We start from the raw sequence: 12,870 nt of genomic DNA, 5'->3' as shown, positions 1-12,870 counted from the left end.
ATGCCCAATGCAAATTACTTGGCTTCTTTTTAACAGCTGTGACCTTTGAAATCAACTCTTGAAGTGTGATCCTTCTAACAACACATTTTCCAAACCTCTCCACTTGGCTTCTTGCGGTTCTGATATAACACTGACTGTGAGCAGCCAGCCGTAACCATGGCACAGCACAAACGCTAGGCTCCCTTGAGACTTCTGTGCCAGCTTAATTAGTCCATCATCTTTAAACCTGGCTTCTCATAAAGTCTTGGAACACGGAGAAGATTCAGTTAAATTCTTTGACGTATTGTAACATGAACAGCCTCTGATCTAGCTCCCAGTATAGTCTTCATCCTATCTGAAGCCCTGCGAACACAGTGCTTCTCTCTATGTCTCTGCTAGTACTCTGGTTTTCTTAGCTCCCACTAGAACTGCCCATGGAGCTCCAGGGTTCTCTCAGTCCCACATCCCAAGTTTTCCAAGTTCCTCCCCTAAGCCTAAACTGCTTTGTACCACATAGTCAGTCAAAGTTAGCAACACCAGTTCTCTCTCTCTCTCTCTCTCTCTCTCTCTCTCTCTCTCTCTCTCTCTCTCTCTCTCTCTTTCTCAGACTTATTTATTATATATACAGTGTTCTGCCTGCAGGTCAGAAGAGGGCACCAGATCTCATTACAGATGGTTGTGGGTTGTGAGACACCATGTGGTTATTGGGAATTGAACTCAGGACCTCTGGAAGAGCAGCCAGTGCTCTTAACCTCTGAGCCATCATCTATCCAGCCCAGTACCAAGTTTCTTAGAGATAGTTTTTAAAGATTAATTTTATTTTATGTGTGTTTGTCTGCATGTATGTATGTCTGTGCACCACATGAATGCCTGATGCACAGTGAGCAGAAGAGGGTCCCAGATATGCTGGATAAGATATGTAGTTACAAGTGGCTACGTGACACCATGCGGGTGCTGGAAACTGAACCCGGGGTTCTGGAAGAGCAGCCAGTGCTTTTAACTACTGAGCCACCCCTCTAGCCCTGCTTAGCACCCACTCTCTGTGTTAGACTTTTCACCACCGTGACAAAGTACCTGATGTACAAGCTGCCAGAGGGGAAAGGTGTTCCTTCGTCATGGTGAAGCGGCAGAGCGATCAGGAACCAGCTGTCATTTGCATGCCCCTGGTGATCTGCTTCACCCTATGTCTTAACGCTTTGAGGACCTCTCAGGATTGTGCTGCCGGCCGGTGACTGGAGGGTCAACACACAAGCCACATGGTGGTGGTGGTGGCATCTTACATTCATACCATCATAGCCCCTGTGACTGCACAGGCCACATGTTTAGCTCTGGCTAGGCGGGACATCCTGAAATGTACATGCCTGCCACACTTTCCCAGCCTTGGAGTTTTCAGGTAGCAATGCAGAACAACCTTCCGTGCAACAGCACAGCCCGCTGCAGGACCAAGAACAAAAGCTAAAGAAGCCGACTCTCCAGTGACCTCTCTGTGACCCCAGATCTATTCTGTCCTGGCGGTTGGCGCTAGGCTCAATAGCTCATGTGACCTGCTCCTAAGTTCACACGGGAAGACAGAGGTCCTCTGACACCCTCCACCTGCTGAGGTCAGAACCGACACTACAAAGCCAAGAGAAAAGCCTTTGGAGATACTCAGTCTTCAAGCCTGGTCTCTGCTCCAACATTTCACTCCACAAGGAGTAGCCACTTTATTATGAGGGAAAAAGGATATAGTTTGTGTGGCAGAGAGTCTGCTCTGTGTGTGTGTGTGTGTGTGTGCGCATGCACACATGTGCATGTTTATGCGTGTGCATTAGCGTACATAAAGTATGCTAGCATGCAGAGGCCAGCTTGTAGGAGTCAGTTCTCGCCCTCCACCATGTAGGTCCCAGGGACTGGACTCAGATCATCGGGCTTGGGGGCAGGCACCTTTACCCACTGAGTCATCCTGTCGGCTCTCCTTGACAATTTCAGTGAATCCCAGCTTAGGGAATCCTTAGATGGACCCTGCTTCATTTTACAATGTTTCTGCAGGGCTGAGAGTGCTCAGAGACTCTAATTCCTCATGGCTGGCAGCTGGCAGAAGCGCTCTTAGAAGTTTCCCTTTGTTGGCAGTGAAAACAAATTAATCACACACGCACACACACACACACACACACACACACACACACATGGAATCTGAGACAGGGTTGGTGTTAAAACTGACATCTGAGAAACAGACTGGTCTTGTTCTCAGGACCAGCACAGAGACCACAAGGAGTGGTGCATTCTGGGTATATGTAGTGTGCTGTGATGCAGTGTGCTGTGGTTTGCCGACGTGGTGGCCTTGGAGAGTTTGGAGGTGGCAGGCAGTGTCTCACCCAGCAGAAGGTGGGGACCTCAGGTGAGTTGAAAGAAATCTTTCTCCACTTAGGATTGCTAGCAGCTGGCAGCCCGAGCATCATGGCGTCTGCTCCTGGCCACGCCTTTCTCTTCTTAGCTGTTGGTTCCAGGGCCTGGGAGCAGGGCTGTCGCACAGGGGACCTTTGGAAGGCCACAGCTGGGAGGAGGGGTACATGAAGACGGCCGCATCTCAGAGTTCCAAATGTGCCACTTAGCTCTAAGTGAAGGTTCAAACTGATTCTTTAAAAAAGCGTCTTTAAATTCATCGCTGCTTGAAAAATTAAGTTTATGATATTCTCGCTAGAAAAATTATTTTAAAAATAGTTAACTTTTTGCATACAGCTTGTATTTGGGTTCTGTATAATGGTTGTTCCTGATGAAAGGGGGGTCTGTTGCTCCCAAGAGCTCAGGGAGATGGGAGGGCTGGTGTTTTCCATAGGCAATTAGGAGTCTCCTGGGGTACTTCTCACAGTAGGGTTTCCCTCATTCAACACCCCTAGCCCTAGGGGAGCAGAGAGAGCTGCTAGGGTCCTAATCAAGGAAGTTTGTGAGAAGGTGGGGGGCGGCCTCAGAGCGCATGCATGCCATCACATGAGGTTCTGAGTGCAACACCAGTAAGTCTATGCAGGCTTCTGCAGGACAGTGTGTGATGTCTGCCTGGCATCCGAGAGCGAATGTCACTGTCTTGCAAAAGCAGACACAGCCCATGGACCAATGAACAGACCCAGATGATCCCAGATACAGATCTCACATCCTTTGGGGTTGACGCTCCCGGCTGGCCTCATAGAAATGAGTGATTCTTACGAAAATCAACAGTGTGTGTGTGTAACCCTGGCTTTAGAAGCTTTCTCGTTTGTATGAACGGAAACAAAAATGTGGCACACAATGCGAAGATGTACTTACTACTTAGCCTTTAGAAAAGGCCCGGAATGCTGCCACTATGACGTAGATGGACACGGAGGATGCATGCCCAGGAAGGGTGCCCTTCTTTCATCTCTGGTACATTCCCAGGTTTCTCTTGCTGAGCACCTCACGTGCCTCCCTCCTGTGGGAGTCCCTCCGACTCCAGCTTAGACTTATTTCTGGGATCTCCTGCCTGTGGGATCCTGCAGAGACCAAAGAGAGACTGTCTTCCCGCTGGGCCCATGTTGGGAGAGGCTTCTCTTCATGTCTGGGCAACATCTAGGGTTTGTTTCTTCCTGGTCCAACTGCTCTCTGGAGACCCTAATGTGGCGTCATTTTCTGCAGCTGCATTGATTAGTTGCATCATTAGGTTTGGTTTAATTGTGGTGCCTCTGTCGTTAACGGGTTTGCACATGGTACAGCAGGAGAAAAAGGGCTGTGGGTACTTCCATCTCCCCAGAAGATGAAGCGTAACTGTTCTTAAGCGTCATTTAAATGTTTACTGCTAGTGAATTCCTGGCACTGGTGTTTGATGTGATATTTAAGTCCAGAGGGATATTACAGGGCCTGCATATACGTAATTTAATGAGGAACATGGAGTTTTCCTGTTGGAAGAGATTTCTGTGTTTATTTCAGTCCCCTCCCCCCCCCCCACTTAATAGGGGAAGAATGTGGAGTCTTGGCTAGGAAGGTGGCTAATGATGGAGACAGAACTAGGTGTGGGTCTCAGTTGGAGCGGTGAGAACCTTTGTTCCTTGATGCAGCTTCTTGGAGTTTACTAAACTCAATTTACTGCCATGGACCCGAGTGCCGTTCATGTCCGCATGTCGCCTGTCATTAGCTTGAAGAGGCTGCACACCCGTCTGTCAGCTGCCCTCTCCGAAGATGCCCTTCCGACGCTGGCACGACATCCAACTGTTGGACTCTGTTTCCAAGAAGCCGGCTGGTTTAAACCGCCTTGAACATGGAGAGGGACTTTCTGACATGAGCGGAATACCCTTGAATTGACCGTTTTGGGGAAATACTGTGTTTGCGTCTGCCTTTGACACTGGCTTGGTCTCCCTACCCTGCTTGTGAGTTATCCTCAGGAGCCATTGAGGTTGCGCATGTCCTGCAGCCCTGCTGGGTCCTCCAGCTCAGACTTAGCACACACTAGGCGTGTTTCCCATGTGCTGAATTCATGGAGAACATCCCCAGGGCTGGAAAAGAAAAAGGGTATGAACACAAATGAAAAGAAACTCCCCAAATCTCATGAACAGTGCTCTGTAACTGGAGGGGGGGTCAGCTCACAAAAACCCACTTGTGTAAAACCTGATTTCGGTTCTGAAGAGCAGGCAGAGAATTTACAAGATTCTTGCTGAGGGAAAATGGGATTCTCCAAGGAAAAAGAGAAGGGTCGATAGGCCCAGGCCCACTCCGTGCTCACAGTCATGTCCTGTCCACTCCATCTCGACTGTCCTCAGTTACTCCACCAGGGATGGGTCCTAACCAGGTTGAGCCAATCAGGCTAAATTTTTCCCGTTCCATGGCACAGGTATCTGCAGCCAAGAGGGAGGCTCTCGAGTTCTGAAAGCCGTCCCTCTGGGGTTGATTTCAGCCACTTGGGAAGTGTCATCTCCCCGAGACTTGGCAGTTGTAGACAGAGGTCTCGGTGAAGCCATTAGCCGCTCATCTCCTTCCAGGCTTGCCTGCTGAGCAGACCACGTGATGGCGATTGGAGCCGGGAGCCGTTTCAGATGGAACATGGGAATCAGTGCCAGTGGTTTAATTGCATCGCGAGTTATGGCCAGAAAAATAACCCAACGACAAACTTATTTTCTGTTGGGCACAAGACACAGAGGATTAGCTACAATTAGTTCTGGCTTTGTTTTCTTTGGCAAAGGCCTCTTTATCTTCTTTCTGATTTCTCACCTTAGTTCAGTTCTAAGTTAGTGGATTGGAAGACTTTGCCAGGGTCCTCAGCGGGTATGAGCTTGGGCACACACTGCGTCTAAGGTTTATTGAGCACCTACAGTAGGCAAGGTGATATACACTTGAGCACCGTACATGCATTATCTTGGTACAGGCATGTGTACCAAGTCTTAGGGTTCTTTTTACCATTGTGACTTCCTTACTTACTGAAAAGTTAACTGTCTAGAGATCCCACGGCCAACAGATATAAGTTAGAGTCTTAAACGCAGCCCTTTCTGTCCTTACCAGGTGATTCCCAAATCTGTCAGGACATCTTATCTGACACAGTCTCTCTGGCCTAAATCTGGGTTGGGTTTTTTTTTTTTTTTTGCCCTAATCTATGATTGCCCTTCAGTAGATAGGTCTAAGGGATGACGGCTTGAATGGTCCCCAAAGAGTAGAAAGAGATCTTGCAGAGGCTTGGAGGCTTGGGCTGCAGCTGGAGCAGCTGGCATCTGAGGGTTGACTGGTGCCCCAGCTGCAGCAAGTTAGGAGCTGCAGGAATGGGGTAGAGGGTAGCTCGGTGGGAGGAGCCTGCTCCATAGGCATGAGGCCCTGGGGTCTAAGTGCCACCAAGGGCTCCAGCTCAGCACTCCGCCTTCTGCTTGAGATGTGAACGAGGCTGTTGCAGAGACACAGAAATGGCGGTGCTCTCAAATGCCTCGTGGCCCGAAAGGGCAGCCCTAGAGCTCTTTGTTCTTGTGCCCTGTGTGCTTCTGGCCCTGCACCTACCCAGCTGTGGCTAGCTCACTGCTCAGCCTCAGCCAGCAGATGCAAGTGTCCTGTGTCATGACACACAGGTAGAAGCGATCCCTTTGAGACTTCTGGCTTATGGATTTCCTTTGTCCTTAGGGTCATTCTGTGCTCATTGACTAATGAATTAGCTACGAAGTAGTGGATTGATGGCATCCATACAGTGGGAGGCACAGTTGCCAGCTCCCAAGTGACCAGAACCTGAGGCCAGAGCTCTAACATGATTACAAAGCTGGACTATTAGCTGTGTTCCCGTCCCTTTCCTGTAAACTGGGCAGGTCGGCAAATGCTCACTTGTCCCTCACCTGTGGTGAGCAGTGGGTTGCACTTGGCAGGAGGCAAAAGCTGCAGATTTGATTTATCTTACTAAGTAGTATGATTTTTTCCTTTTATTGAAAACAGATTTTTTTCATATAATATATTCTGATTATGTCCCCCCTCCCCCCACTTTGGCCAGTTCTTCCCCTCCTCCTCTCCCATCTGGATCCACATCCTTTCTGTGTCTCCTTAGAAAACAAACAGGCATATAAGGAATAATAATAAAATACAACAAAACAAAAATGAACAAACTAGAAAAAGCCAAAGAAAAAGCACAAGAAACACATATAGATGCAGAGACACCCATGTTCAAAAAACACAGGAATCCCATAAAAACCTGAAACCCGAAGCCATAATATATATGCACAGAACCTGTAAGGCAAAAAGAAAAATGCCCTGAAGGTTTTTAAAAATAAAGTTAGCATTATGAGGCAAAGAACACCCAAAAATGGCATGAGTTCATTTTGTGTTGGCCATCAACTGCTGGGCATGGGATCTACCTTTAAGAGTGTGGTTTGTTGGTAGAAACCCGTGCAAGCCCTGTGTGTGCTGGCACAGTCTCTGTGAGCTCATATGTGTGCCAGCCTTGTGTCTAAAAGGTTTTGACTTGTTGGTGTTCTCCATCCCCTCTGGCTTACACTTTTCCTGCCTCTTCTTCCATGGGGTTCCCTGAGCCCCGAAAGGAGGGATTTGATGGAGACATCCCAGTTAGGACTGAGTGTTCCCAGGTCTCTCACTTTCTGCATAATGTCTGGCTGTGTATCTGTTTCCATCTGCTGCAGGAAGAAGCTTCTCTGATGATGACTGAGCAAGGCACAGATCTATGAGTATAGCAAAATGTCATTAAGCGTCATCTTATTACTACATTAAAAAAAGAACAGTAATATTTGGCTTTGCCAGGGACCTGGGTATAGATTCCGTCTTATGCAGTGGGCCTTAACTCAAATAAGATACCGGCTGGTTACTTACTTCTACAAGCTTTGTGCTAGTATTGCACCAGTTACTTTTGCAGGCGGGTCATTCTTGTAGATTTGTAGCTAGGTTGATGTTTCCCTTTCTCCTTTGGTAGCATAGAGTGCCTGCCAGCACTCTGAATACTCATCCATAAGGAATGAAGGCTCCAGGTCAGTACCAGCTTGACTACGCAGTGTCAATGAGTTATGTAGGTGTTGTCTTCAACAATAGGGCCTTACCGGCTGTTTATGGAGGGCTGGCAATAGCTTTGGCACTAACCTGGTTGTTTGGGGAGTCCCGTGTTATCCTTTTGGTCAAGAATTCTATTAGATGGTTGGTGCTGTCTCCCCTGTTATTTGGGGATTCATTTAGATCACTTTCGTATCTGTATATATTTAGGAAGCTTCTACTGTATTAGATTTCCATACTACCCCTCAAATGGCCCTTAGTTTGAGCTGTCCCTCCCCATATTCCCTCCCTCGCTACTCTCTTCCCTGTTAGATCCTCCAGTTCTAGTTCCCTTCCCTCCATAACTACCTATTCTATTACCCCTTTCTAGGAAGACCCATCCCTCCCCCAACCAGTCCCTAATTCTCTATTCTCTGCCTACCCTCTGTGGTTATATAGATTGTAGCTTGCTTATCAATGACTTAACAGCTAATATCTACATACAAGCAAATGCATAGCACATTTGTCTTTCTTGGTCTGAGTTACCTCACTCATGATGATGTTTTTTCTAGTTCTATTTACCTGAGAATCTTTAAATGGTCTGAGTAATGTTTCACTGTATAAAAATGCCAAATTTTCTTTATGTTGATGAACATCTTTGGTTGTGATTTGATAAAAGTAAAAAACCCAGCTTTTGGGGGTTGGAAGGAATCTCTGTTCATCTCCTTTATCTTTCAAATGGAGAAAACAAAGAAAATATCTTTAGTTAGGTCACAAGGAGAATGAAGGCAGAGCTACACAGCCCTCTACATGCTTCTGTGAGCATCTTATGACAGACACCTAGGAGCACTGGGAGAAGATCATGCTGGAGTGGCCTCATCAGTGGCCGTGGGTTGGGTTCTTCTGGTGTGACCTCATTAATGGCCATGGGATAAGGAGAAGATCATACTGGAGTGGCCTCATCAGCGGCCATGGGATGGGTTCGTCTTTAGACAACTGAAGTTTCCATGGTGGGGAATCTTCTCAGTCCAGCCTTACACTGATGGTGGTGATGATTTTCAGACATGTGAGAAAGGAGCAGGTGTCATGGAAGAAAACTTCATTGCTCTTTATGGCAGTAAAGGCTCCTTAGTGCCCCTCAGATAGTCAGGCAGCAAACAAAGTCTCCAGAGGCTGCATGACATCACTAAGAAAGAACCCAAGGATTCTCTTGCTCGCTCAGCAGGATCTGGGTCAGTAGACATCACTTTTCTAAGGCATTTATCTTCCTCTTCCCATATGAGACAGGCTTAAAAGACAGCTGTGAACATAAAAGCTTGAATCAAACAGGTGTACGCTGTAGCTTTGAGGGAGCTAGGTGCTACAGCTTTTTCATTCATGCCAACAATTCCCCATAATGTGGTTTAGATTGAGAATTTACTTCTGAGTTCTGTAAGACGACGACACACAGCCAAGATGCAGTTGTGTCTTCTGGAAGATTCTCAGGTAAGTTGAAAATGTCATGGGAAAGATTGCCTCTCTCCTTGGCATACAGGAATCAACCTCGGCATCCTGTAGGTAACCATGGAGATAGCTTCACACCCATTTTTTATGGCATCATTGTTGACCAAGGCCAAGTTAGAGGGCCAGTCTACGTACCCACGAGCAGGCGAACAGAAGAGGAAATGTGGTTTATAGATACAATAGAGTATTATTCAACCTTAAAGAAAAACAAAATCCCCTCGTTGGCAGGAAGATGGGTGGAACGGGATCAACATATAATGCGGAGAAGACAGCCTTGGAGAGACATCGCTGCCTGTCGTCTCCTACACTCATGACTGTACGGGCGAGAAAGAAGAGAGGGGAGAGAACCTGGTATAATTTGAGTGTGTGTGACCAGAATTAGCAATATGCACATCTCGGGGTGACCTGTGTTCTGTGTAATTAATGCACACTATTTTTAATTTAGAAGAATGTGAATTGAAAGTGTCTGGGCTTACAACAAGATTAGAGGCTTCCCTGGTGAGAGTCAGTCATGTGGCCATTCCTGTCGTGTGACCACTCTTCTAGGTCTTGATTTTAGCCTTTAGTGGGTATCATTCCATTACATCTGTGCATAGTCTTCCTTAGGAGAACCTTCTTGGGTGTGGAAAACTCTCCCCTCCTTTCTCTTTCCCTCATCTCTCTTTTATTCTCTCTTCTTGACACATTCTTGACTTTTTATGAGGATTTCCTGGAAACTGCATGGGATTTTCTATTTCTGTGAACAAATGCAAGCATGTAAATTTTACTTATCAGTTCACTTCTGGAGGAGGTGTTTATTCCATATTTCTTGTAGTATGTCACACTATTCTTGTTCCATGGTCTTGACATCTTTTGGTATTTACTTCTGACTTTCTTTCCTTCTTTGAGTTAGACTGCCACTCCGTGCAAAGCTCCGCTTAGATGTCTGGTAATACTCAGTCTGGGTCCATAGTTAGGGGGACTTCAAAGCCATCCAAAGGCTTCAGTGTGCAGATGGGCTTGTGGTCCCCCAGCCTCACTGAAAGTGCCCCAGCTCTATAAATTAGGCTTGATTCTCTTGATTTTACAAATAAGGAAATGGAAACTCTGTTGGAAAAATTTGCCCCTAGCGCAGATCAAGCTGGTGGCAGACTTCGGACTGACACTCCACGCTTCTTCAGCCTCTTAAGGTATGTGCTGGGCCTTTTCTGTGTATCCACTGTGTCTTACACTGGCTATTTGTAGGTGGTTTGACTCAGAGACCTAGTCTTGTCACTGGGATGACCATTTGGTCCACCCTCTAACTGCTCTGGGCAGCACAACTGTCTGCCCCTCAGCCTCCTTGGCTGGGAGAGTCTGAATTTTCCTTTATGATCTACTGGTGAGAATTCAGACACCTGACAGCTCCAGCATTATGGCTTTCATCTTTGTATGTATGTGCACACATGCAAACATCTCAAAATATGATTTTGGAGTGAAGTTTTCCCGTGAAGGCAAAGAGTGCGAAACTGCCCACACCTCCAGAGGGGAGGGGGGCGTGCCCAGCTGCTTTTGCTGAATTGACTGTTTCTCTTTCTTCCTTGAACGGCGTCAGCTGGGCCAGTTGAAGGTCTTCCTTCAGAGCAGCAGCCGGCCTGTGGCAGTCTTCCTTAGGTCTTTGTTATCATGCCTTCACTGAATGAAGTCAGGGCCTTCATCCCGACGTCTTCAGATGTGTTTGCTATGTAGTTTTCCCATCTCCCCTTCCATTGCCATCTCTTGGTCCCTTCTTCCTCACTCTTGTCCCCTTGCTCTTTGCTGACAGGCCCCGCCATCTGCCCATCTAGTCCCTGCCGTCCCGTCTGTGAGCGCCAAGGTGTCATTATTCTAGGTCAGAGCAAACGTCACTCTATCTTTTATTAGTTTTCTTTACTCTGAAACATGTCTTTAAACACACCTGTGACTGCCCCTCTATGTCTTTTCTGGGAGCGTGTCCTTGTCGTTGTCCTGCCTGGGCCAGTAGAGGGGTTTCTAACTACAGATCTCCCTTCTCTCTCCTTTTTATCATCCCCGCTTCCCCCCTCTGTCTCCACCCCCCTCTTTTCTTGAAAAAGATTGTCGTGTATTCACCCTTAAAACGAAGGGTGTTGTGACATGCGTGACAGTATGGCTGAGCCTCGAGGACGTCTGTAGTCTGTCTCACACACACATGATAACTGCTGGATGAGCTCACTTGTATGATGTAATAGTAAAAAAGTCACAGGGACAGCAGAATGGCGGATGTCGGGTTATGGAAGGGGTAAATGGAGTGCTGGTGTTTAACGGGTACAGAGTGTTGTGTGCCCAGGATGACAAAATTTTTGAGGTGGTTTATAAAATGACGTGAACAGGCCTACCACTACTGAAAGATATACACCACAGTTTTAACTTATAATGGGTACAGTTTCCTCTGGGCATGATGAAAATGTTCTCAAATTGATTGTGCTGGTTGGCGCACAAACTGTACGAAGACCCAGCGAACGGTGTGAATAGTGTTGTATAAGGAGGATGGCACAGGACAGTGCGAAATCCCTAATTTCAAATTCTCCCATTAGCACCCTGTTTCTCCTGTGCACTGGGAACGGACTCAGCAGTGATTTTCACAGGAAGAGATCTGGCTCAATCCCAAAGCCAGTGTCAGCCTGTTCGGAGCTGAAGGTTCCCTAGAAAGACTTGAGTTGGCTGTGCCCCGCCACCCATCCATCTGGAGCAGAGGACAGGGCAGGTGGAGAGGGTGTCATGTGTCATTTTAAAATTTTTAATATCATCTTATCACTGGGCATGAGAGCACAGTCATGGTCACTGCACAGCTGCTGAACCCTGTTCTACACAGATGCAGGGGCTTTGGGCTCCATGCAGCATCGTATGTTACTCACTCGGGAAACGGGAAACCCTCTCTCTCAGGTCCTGAAGAGTGAGGCTGTCTTTGCAATGTGGACATACCATCTTAGACATTCTGTGCATGGGGTAGTTTGCTTAGGGGTAAAATATATATGAAGCAGACAGAAATAGTATAGCAAGAAATGTGGCTGGATCCATATGAGGCAAATCACAAAAACTAACTGAGAAGATCGAGTAAACAGGGATATGTGATGTGGGTGCTCAGAGTGCCACGGAGATGCCAGTTCTCAGTAAGGAACTGTGTCATTCTTGCCCCGTCCTAATCAACATCCCAGATTTTCTTTCTTTCTCCTCTTTTTGGAATGTGTCAAGTTGTTCTCAAATACTTGAAGAATAAACTGGCTGAAATTGCCAAGAAAATTTTGAAAATTATGTATAATGAGAAGACATTTGCATTTCCAGATATAAATGTCCTCAGATGATGCTAATTGGGACCATGTGGTTTTCATTTTAGGGCTATACCCATGCATGGAACAGATCGGTCCATAACTGCCTAGCATAAAAGCCAGGGGAAAGGGTAAATTACTAAATGTATTCTAAATTACCTACTTGGAAAAAATATGGTTGAAGCCTTTTCTTATAAAATATCCCGGAAAAAAATTCAGTTAGGTTTGTTTAAATCCAAAAGTTATTTTGTTGCGTGTAAAGATCTGCAGTCCTATAAATCTGAGCCATCTCTCCAGCCCCTGGGAGTTTCGTACACTGTTAGAAAGGGAAAGGGGTCCTTCCCAGTGTGGATGTTCACTACTCTGTCGGTAGAAGTGTAGGTTGGCATCTTGTTGGGTTCAAGCAGCTTGGCAGATGTTTCTGAAAAACGTAGCAAGCCAGCGAGCACTATCCCAGGAACACCTGTCTGAGGACCCTCGTCAGTAGCTGGCACAGAGGTGTCCGTGGGTGTCCTGTGCCAGCAGTCATTCCATTGATGACAGCTCAGGAAGTGGGAGCATACTACCCATATAGCAGAGAGGGCTATTAAAGAAATTATTATTTTTTTTTTTTGTAGACAGAAACTAACTTTATTTGTTCTAGATCAGAACTTCTGGAACTGCTTCTTGGTGCCAGCAGCCT

At 46.7% G+C, this 12,870-nt stretch overlaps 1 protein-coding gene across 3 annotated transcripts in view; it reads left to right on the top strand.

Annotated features, from left to right (window-relative positions):
- Spock1 (SPARC (osteonectin), cwcv and kazal like domains proteoglycan 1) overlaps nt 1–12,870 on the top strand; it is a 454,175-nt gene that overhangs the window by 45,111 nt on the left and 396,194 nt on the right. The gene's annotated exons all lie outside the window — the stretch shown is intronic.

Source organism: Arvicola amphibius, chromosome 6, assembly GCF_903992535.2.
Source record: "Arvicola amphibius chromosome 6, mArvAmp1.2, whole genome shotgun sequence".
Classification (NCBI taxonomy): Eukaryota; Metazoa; Chordata; class Mammalia; order Rodentia; family Cricetidae; genus Arvicola; species Arvicola amphibius.
The sequence above is the reverse complement of the archived record's forward strand: the minus strand, read 5'-3'. Positions and strand labels throughout refer to the sequence as shown.